The sequence below is a fragment of the Gossypium raimondii genome, unplaced genomic scaffold (genome assembly GCF_025698545.1).
Source record: "Gossypium raimondii isolate GPD5lz unplaced genomic scaffold, ASM2569854v1 Contig00291, whole genome shotgun sequence".
Taxonomy (NCBI): Eukaryota; Viridiplantae; Streptophyta; class Magnoliopsida; order Malvales; family Malvaceae; genus Gossypium; species Gossypium raimondii.
In genome coordinates, this window is record NW_026291391.1 from 1 (window position 1) to 10,000 (window position 10,000).

The 10,000-nt window shown below is 34.4% G+C and overlaps 1 pseudogene; it reads left to right on the forward strand.

Moving 5' to 3' along the window:
• Window positions 1-5,394: 5,394 nt before the first annotated feature.
• LOC128038519 (photosystem II CP43 reaction center protein-like) overlaps window positions 5,395-10,000 on the forward strand; it is a 4,963-nt pseudogene continuing 357 nt past the window's right edge.

A 10,000-nucleotide genomic window follows, 5' to 3' on the forward strand; every position in this document is an offset into this window, starting at 1 on the left:
AGTTCGCCAGTCAATCCTCCGGGGCCCAAATAACTCAATTTTTTCTCCATGCACTATTTGTGTCAATGGATTTATTCGATCAAAACTTGAGACAATGGGTGTAATCGAAAAAGGATTCATAAGTGGTTGTTAATGGAGTCGAAGTTACTAAATTCTGAAGAGCCATCAATTTATGCCTAATTGTTCCGCATATAGTTCCTTCTAATCTCACACTTTTCAAAACGAGACAGAGCCAATCAGAATTGATCTTGTAAGAGATCTGCCAGCAAACAACGCATACGCTTATTTTTCAAATGATTCATATCGTCAAGTGTACCCATTCCAAATTTCATTCCAATCAAACGATCCGCAGCTGCCAATATATCTCAAGCGGTAACAAAATGTATTGTTCTGAGGTATATTAAGATTCAATCTCTGGTTCATACTTCGCTTCGATCAATCCTTCCTAATTCATCTTTGCTGAAAAGAATTTCTTTTGTAATTCCTTACACAAGGATTCAGAAAATACCGGATCCCCGCCTACACAAGAAAATTGTTGATAAAACTCAAAATGGCATTTTCTTTTTGACCCAATTTTTTTTTTCCTTATCGGTCGCGGAAAAGACAAGAAAATCTCAGGTAGCAAACATTCTCTAGAATTTCTCTTAGATTCGAACCCATAGCTGATGATAGAACTAGAATAGATATTTTCTGTTTCCTACTTACGAGCCCATATCTTGCTTTTCTATCAATCTCTAATTCTAACCTCCTCCCCAATCTGATATGTATGGTACCAGTATAGACCGAAATTCCGTTATGATCCAATTCTGATCGATAATAGATACAAGGGCTTTGCAATATTTGATTGATCACAATTCTGTATATTCCATTTACTATAGAAGTTCCGAGGAGTTCATTAAAGGAATGTTTCAATAAAATTGTTTGTTCTTGCATCATCCTTACTGGTTTTCCAAATTAATCCTGCGGATACATATAATTCAGAAGAATATGTGAGTGATTCATATACAGCATCCCTTTCTTTTATCAACGGTTCCACCAATTGATATGTTTCCACAAATAATTGAAATTCAATTTCTTGCTCTGTATCTTCAATTTTTGGAAACTTATAAAGTTCTTCTGTTAAGCCCCGATCCATGAACCCACAAAATCCTTCAAATTGTATCTGATTCAACCCAGGTATTGTAGACATTTCCCCATTTTCATCCCCGAGCATTTTGAATTTCCCATTTCTCAAAAGAATCCCATTCTTTTCTCATTCTTCATCGAATCCTACGAATCGATCTAATAATGATGGAATTGAATTTCTATTCTGTTTACTGAATCACATGAAATTTTATCTAACTCCATATACCATATAATATATGTGGAATGTATGAAATATGAAATGCGTATGAACGGAAGAAGAAAAATTATACTCAAATTTTTATTTATATTTAGAACAAACAGATACAGAAAAGAATTGATAAATGCCATTTAGCCGCATGGAGTTTTGTTTTTGTATAGAATATAAAAAAAAATAATTCAATTTCTACCATTATTATGATATTACATATTCCAATCCGATTGAATACCAGAAAAATGAAAGGAATTCCTGATTTGATCTGTTCATTGAGATAAAGACAAAATAATTCTAAAATATATATATAGGGAGAGAGTTGATTTTTCTAGCGCTTAATTTTTTCATGGACTCCATTGTTCAAAAAACGATTCGCAGAGAAGATAGATGTTTTTACCCACTTTTTAGTTTTTTTTTTTAGTAGAATATTTAGAATATGATTGAAGTGCGTTACAAAAGGGGCTTATATTTATTAAACATGTGCAGATATAGCATTTCTATTTATATATGTCTTTCTTTTATTCCATTATAACGCTCTAATGGAGACAAGACATGGCGTGCTCTATCAAAAATTCTATTTTTTCTTTTATTTTAATCTATTCAATGAAAAATTGAAACACGATAATTTCGTGCTGATTCCCTATGGACATCATATCTAGATAGATAAAATACCTCATTAGATAACTATAACTGTGTAACAACTTATGCTCTGGGGTTTACATAGACTCATAATTGCTGTTATATTATTATAATATACTTGAAATTCAGAAAGTTTTTTTATTGAAAAAAAAATCAATACTGATTAGTTATGTATCCAGTTTGATTTTCTTATACCATTAGAAAAAGACAAGTGAAGAAGAATCGTCCATAAATTTGCAGTCAATAGTTAATGGTTCAATTTATTTGTCCTGAATTTTGACTTTTGTAACTGAGAATCCACATTTCTTTTCAATAGAAAAGAAAGGAAGTTTTTAGATATTGTGTGTCTTGAGATACTATAACCAATTGAAGGTATGGATCCGATCTAAAATGAAAAAAGAAAAGGGATACTCTCCTTTTTTTTGTTTGTAGCCCTTTGGCGACATGGCCGAGCAGTGAGGCGAGGGACTGCAAATCCTTATTCCCCAGTTCAAATCCGGGTGTCGCCTGATCAACAAAAACTCGAAATCTAACGTCTCTAACGTCTAGGATTCAAGGAAAAACTAAAGTAGTGGAAGGAATCAGTAAATCTTGATATGGGAGCCCCTTACTAATGGGTGGCTACTAGAGGAGTCTTGAATTAGATTGGATAACGGGGTGTCTAATTAACTAATGAATGGTTGTAGAAGGGTTGGAAGATACTTTGTACAGACGGATGAAAGTCTCTGAATGTTCAGGCATCAATTAATATTAGATTGGATAGATAATCGGCTTTACTTAATGAGGGACACCAAAAGAAAGAATAAGTCTTATTATTGATACATGTGAGTAACATTCTTTTGATATTTCCAAAAGTGTTACTGCGCATTTTGCTTAATGCTTAATGGTTCTCGATTTTACTCGAAATCATATAAGAGCTTATTATAGCGGATTTATCAAGTGATTCATCAACGGTGGCGTGTCACAATTCCCTTTTCTTTTTGACTCTGCGCCAGTAATTCCACTATTATTAGTGAACAATAATGGAAAAATGGAATTCCTTCATATTTGTTTCATATTCATAGAGATAGGGGACATAATACACATGGATATAGTAAGTCTTGCTTGGGCTGCTTTAATGGTAGTCTTTACATTTTCCCTTTCACTCGTAGTATGGGGAAGAAGTGGGCTCTAGGGGTACTCCTAATTGGGGTTGAGGAATCAAACCGTATCAATTGTTTTCTAGATCGTTTTGCAAAGCCTTTTTTTATTTTAACTATTTTATTAGTCTTCATTTCGAAATTCTTGGATTCTAGTGGAGTAATGTATTCTATGAATAACACCTTTTCAATCAAAATCAAACAAACATTTCAATAATCCCCATGTTCGTATTTCAGTAAAGGGATCCGGATGATAGGCAATTAAAAAAAAAAGAATTCTTCCTAAATTGTCTATTTTGATGAACCAGCTCTTACCAGAGTTAGAAACGGACAATGAGGGACAAGGAACCCCCTTTGTTTTCTGTATTTGCTTGTTTTTATTTCCCTCCCTCTTTACTGTTCAAAGAGAAAAAAAAAGTCTTTTTTTTATTTAATTTAATAAGATCTTGCCTTAGTGTAGTCACATATTAGACACTTACCCCCAGTTTTAGTTGAATTTCATTTATGAAATGCTTTATTGACTCATTTCATATCATGGATCAAAGAAGTTAAATTCAAAATCGGCAGGGTATACCCTTTTTTCGAAACGAAATACGAAGAAAAGTTACCATAGAACTCTTTGGATCATCTGTCAGTTGCTCAACGAATTACTTCTTTGGAATGTTCAAAAAAAAAGATTACTTGGTTTTCTTTTTTTTTTATTAATTTAATTAATATATGCCTATTCCATTTCCATTTTCCTTCATTTCTGATTATTTTAATAGGAATCTCGGTATCCACCAAAAAATCAAATCCATGAAATGAAAGAATTATAAAATCGTAAGACTTGCCTTTCAATTATTTCAGATTAATTGAAATCAACACAAATAAAATAGATCAAGCGAAGAAATAAAATTGAGATACTATGTACAGTACATATATTTAATTGATATCGACATGTGAAGATCCATATTGTGGATTCATCTATATTAAACTTGTATCTTTCTACATTACAATAATAGATATAGATAGTATGGTAGAAAGATTCATATTTTTTTACTATACTATCGAGTTTTATAGGATACTGCTGATTCTAGTCCATTCATTTTATTTAAGACGTGAGATTTGAATCCTTTTTCTTAACTCCTTGATAAAAGTCAAGTTTCATTCAAATTAATCACTTTGACTGACAGTTTTACGTATATTATAAGTAAAAAGCGGTAGGAACTAGAATGAACAGCGCTGTAGCAATAAATGCGAGAATATTTACTTCCATAATTTCATTGTTTTTTACTTCGCAATAACTCAGGATTTAATCCCATAGAGATGATAAATTTGTCGCTTGTAAATTCAATGCAATGACTTACATTTCAATGACATCGAATCGGATCAATATCATGAATAACAATATCTAGGCTATCAAATCGATTCACCGTCGAAATTGAATAGTATAACATAGGAAGATCTTTATCCACACCGAATACAAAAGTGATGCCTGGTCCAATCAAAAGAATTCCTTTCCTTTATTTATATATATTCTTTTCACCCTCTTTTCGATAATCTACCGCCTTCCTTGTACAATCATCTGATGATGTATCATCTGACTGCTGCTTTCCACTTTCACCGTTTACAAATAGTTTCCAAATAAACCCCAACAAAAAAGAAAGGAAAAATAAATAAAAAAGATAAAGATATCGTTGAGAATGAAATTCTGTCATTTGTATCCTTTGACAGAAAACGGAGGATCAATTGATGTATTTTAAAAATTTTATCCGTCAGGACTGACGGGGCTCGAACCACAGCTTCCGCCTTGACAGGGCAGTGCTCTGACCAATTGAACTACAATCCCAGGAAATAAAGAAAAGTGTACAACATAGATAGTCTTATGATTTCATTCAAGCCATTTTCTATTTAGATTTTAGATTCGAAGCCGGGTTGTAACAAACAAAGGCGCAGTGATATATTGATATCCATACGGTATGCACTTTGAGTGAGAGCGACGCGGATTCCTAGTTACTAGGAATCCTTTCGTTATTGCCAAATAAATCGATCAATAATCAATTTGAAAATGAAAACAAAAAGTCTTCTTTTTGTTTACTTTACTCTTTTCTTTTCATTAAACTTTCTATTTAATGATCCTGATATGAATCTAGAGCGTTATCAAGGTCATAATTTATGGAACAACTAAATAAATAGAACAAAATAAAAACAAATAGCGGTAGGGATGGATATATCACAAAATTGGACTTTTTTATTCTTCCTAATTTTTTGTTTGGCTTTTCGGAAAACAAAATACAAAAAATGGGCATTTTAGGTTATAGCGGATCAGCGAATTATTGGGCCGAGCTGGATTTGAACCAGCGTAGACATATTGCCAACAATTTACAGTCCGTCCCCATTAACCGCTCAGGCATCGACCAGGAAGAATCAATTCTAGGTTTATTGATAATCCATGATCAACTTCCTTTCGTAGTACCCTACCCCAGGGAAGTCGAATCCCCTGCCTCCTTGAAAGAGGTGTCCTGAACCGCTAGACGATGGGGGCATACTTGCCTGACCGCGACCATACTATGCTCATAGTATGAGCAGTTTTTTGAAATTGTCAATATAATGGAATGACTAGAGCCGAAAGCTTTTTCCATCTTTTATGATTTTCCATTTTTGATTCACGATTTATACTCAGTAAATCATTCATTTTAATCGCCACTCTATTCGATATAGAAATAAATTAGATAAATTCAATCTATTATATAAATATTTATTAGAAATAAATAGATATTATAAAAAGAAACTAGATTATATTAATAATACAAAGTATAAGATCAGTGATTGGTTTAACATAAACATAAAAAAGGGAGTTAACCTTCATTTTTTCCACTTTCATTCATTGATTCACTCATTATTACGACGAGACAGGCATGTTTCTATCTCACACTAAGCCGGTAAATTAACAAAAAGTAAATCGGGAATTTTTGGAAGAGGCAACAAGTTATCAAAATTATGTGTGTTTTTTTCTAAAAATTGGGTTCGGTGAACAAAGCAAATCTCTTCATCACATGTTTCGATAAACTAGATTGGATCTATGTCGAATTGCTAAGGTACATGTATTAATCAAATAAATGAATTTCGTTCTGTTCTGATAAGCCAATTATGATTGGCCTTGAAACAATTCATTGCATTGATATTTATCAAACCCAATATCAATAAAACCATTTTACCCTCTACACGTTAAGTAAATTAGAATTCTCATTCCTGAGAGCTACTAGCCACTATGAGTCTACTGCATATACTTATATATATAAATAGATCTTATCCGTCTACTGATTCATTCAGTAATTGAGTCGAACCGCCCTTTTAACTCAGTGGTAGAAGTAACGCCATGGTAAGGCGTAAGTCATCAGTTCAAATCCGATAAGGGGCTTTTGACTTTTTTTTCATAAAACTCCTATGAAATGGTAGTATTCATATTGAAACATAAGGATGTTGTTTTTATTGGTAATAAAAACCCAACTGTATATGTATAATAATTGAATTAGAAATTGTATAATTTAACTCTAATAAGTTATTATTCTAATGAGTTAGAGTAGAGAATTCTAAAAAGAAAGTTGAAATTAGAATGAATAATGATAAGCCGTCTCTTGAAGCGACAAATATATATTTTGTTTTGATTTTGAATTAGATTATTCCAATCAAATCCATTGTAAAAATTGTAAAGATTAGAAATCAACAAAAAGAAAAAGTAAGTGGATCTAACCCATTGAATCGTGACTATATCCACTATTCTGATATTAAAATTCGATAGAGATGAAATTGGAACAGTCGATTTCTTTTTATTTCATATTTATTTGGACTCCACAAGAATCTGTCGATATTTCCGATTCAATCTTCTTGTTCCTAGGAATAAATTAATATTCTATTCCTTTCTAGATAAAGAGAAACATTTATTTCAAGTTACAACCTAAGAGCCTTTTCAACATCTTATCTTTCTTTGATTCAGAACACAACAAGATCCATTTCTATCTATATATTCTATCTAGTCTATAATAGATGAAACCTAAATCAAATCATGTCTTCACATATCAAATATTTCCATATCGATCCATATGACACTTTTGTTCTGCCAATGTGATGGAAGTGAGTGCGAAAAAGAAACTTTCATTTGAGTCTCCTATTATTTAATTTAATATTATTAAATATTGTATTAGATTGAAAATAAGAACTTCGAATCTTTTCTGATATACATAAAGGAAATGAAAAAGATTCGAAGTGGATTCTCGACCCGTGAAATGAAAAACTAGCCTCTGGAGTTTTTGTTTTATATTCATCTGAAGGAAATATGATAAAGAAAACAATAAATAAAAGAAATAAAATGAAGGAAATATATATCAGACTATAGTAATTTAATACACATAGAAATTATAAAAATACATAAGAATATTGATTTTTATCAATTTCACGAACAAGAATCAAGAATAAGATTAGTTGATGGAGGAGGGTAGATCTGGGGATCAACCAGTAGCGAGAAGAAGGATCGCTTCTTCCTTGAATTGAAGAGTTCGTTCAAAAAATTCATCTATCTGATTGATGAGCCATAAGACAATTCATGGTTCAGACGACTAGTAAAAATAGAAAAGAATAAACGAATTGAGTTCATGGATTTACCTAAGTCAGGTTATGGACCAATACAAGACAATATTTTTTTATATTCGAAACCAATTAATTATAAGGGGCAGTGCACGAGAAATCAAATCATACATAAAAAATCGAGTCCCCCAGCGCCCCCATAACATAAGGTGCTCGGAAATGGTTGAAATAGTTGAATAGGAGGATTGCTATGACTATAGCCCTTAGTAAATTTACCAAAAGATGAAAATGATTTGTTTGATATTATGGATGACTGGTTACGTAGGGACCGTTTCGTTTTTGTAGAGTTGGTCCGGCCTATTGCTCTTTCCTTGTGCCTATTTCGCTGTGTAGGGGTTGGTTTACAGGTACAACCTTTGTAACTTCGTGGTATACTCATGGATTGGCCAGCTCCTATTTAGGCTGCAATTTCTTAACCGCCGCAGTTTCTACCCCTGCTAATAGTTTAGCACATTCTTTGTTGTTACTATGGGGTCCTGAAGCACAAGGAGATTTTACTCGTTGGTGTCAATTAGGTGGTCTGTGGACATTTGTTGCGCTCTCCACGGCGCTTTCGGACTAATAGGTTTTATGTTACGTCAATTTGAACTTGCGCGATCTGTTCAATTGCGACCTTATAACGCAATCGCATTCTCTGGTCAATTGCTGTTTTTGTTTCTGTATTCCTGATTTATCCACTAGGTCAGTCTGGTTGGTTCTTTGCGCCTAGTTTTGGTGTAGCAGCTATATTTCGATTCATCCTCTTTTTCCAAGGATTTCATAATTGGACATTGAACCCATTTCATATGATGGGAGTTGCCGGTGTATTGGGCGCGGCTCTGCTATGCGCTATTCATGGTGCTACCGTGAGAATACTTTATTTGAAGATGGTGATGGTGCAAATACATTCCGTGCTTTTAACCCAACTCAAGCCGAAGAAACTTATTCAATGGTCACCGCTAACCGCTTTTGGTCCCAAATCTTTGGGGTTGCTTTTCCAATAAACGTTGGTTACATTTCTTTATGTATTGTTTGTACCAGTAACCGGTTTATGGATGAGTGCTCTTGGAGTAGTCGGTCTGGCTCTGAACCTACGTGCCTATGACTTCGTTTCCCAGAAATCCGTGCAGCAGAAGATCCTGAATTTGAGACTTTCTACACCAAAATATTCTTTTAAACGAAGGTATTCGTGCTTGGATGAACAGCTCAAGATCAGCCTCATGAAAACCTTATATTCCCTGAGGAGGTTCTGACGTGAAACGCTCTTTAATGGAACTTTAGCTTTAGCCGGTCGTGACCAAAAACCACCGGGTTTCGCTTGGTGAGCCAGGAATGCCCGGCTTATCAATTTATCCGGTAAACTATTGGGGGCTCATGTTGGCCCATGCCGGATTAATCGTATTCTAGGCCGGAGCAATGAACCTATTTGAAGTGGCTCATTTTGTCCCAGAAAAACCCATGTACGAACAAGGATTAATTTACTTCCCCACCTAGCTACTCTAGGCTGGGGGTGGAGGTCCCTAGCCGGAGAAGTTATAGACACCTTTCCATACTTTGTATCTGGAGTACTTCATAATTTCCTCTGCTGTATTGGGCTTTGGCGGTATTTATCATGCACTTCTGGGACCTGAAACTCTTGAAGAATCTTTTCCATTTTCGGTTATGTATGGAAAGATAGAAATAAAATGACCACAATTTTGGGTATTCACTTAATTTTGCTAGGTATAGGTGCTTTTCTTCTAGTATTCAAGGCTCTTTATTTTGGGGGCGTATACGATACCTGGGCTCCGGGAGGGGGAGATGTAAGAAAAATTACCAACTTGACTCTTAGCCCAAGTGTTATATTTGGTTATTTACTAAAATCGCCCTTTGGAGGCGAAGGGTGGATTGTTAGTGTGGACGATTTGGAAGATATAATTGGAGGACATGTGGTTAGGTTCCATTTGTATATTTGGTGGAATCTGGCATATCTTAACCAAACCTTTGCATGGGCTCGCCGTGCACTTGTATGGTCGGGAGAGGCTTACTTGTCTTATAGTTTAGGTGCTTTATCCGTTTTTGGTTTCATTGCTTGTTGCTTTGTCTGGTTCAATAATACCGCTTATCCTAGTGAGTTTTACGGGCCCACTGGACAGAAAGCTTCTCAAGCTCAAGCATTTACTTTTCTAGTTAGAGACCAACGTCTTGGGGCTAACGTGGGATCCGCTCAAGGGCCTACTGGGTTGGTAAATATCTAATGCGTTCCCCGACCGGAGGAGTCATTTTGGAGGGGAAACTATGCGCT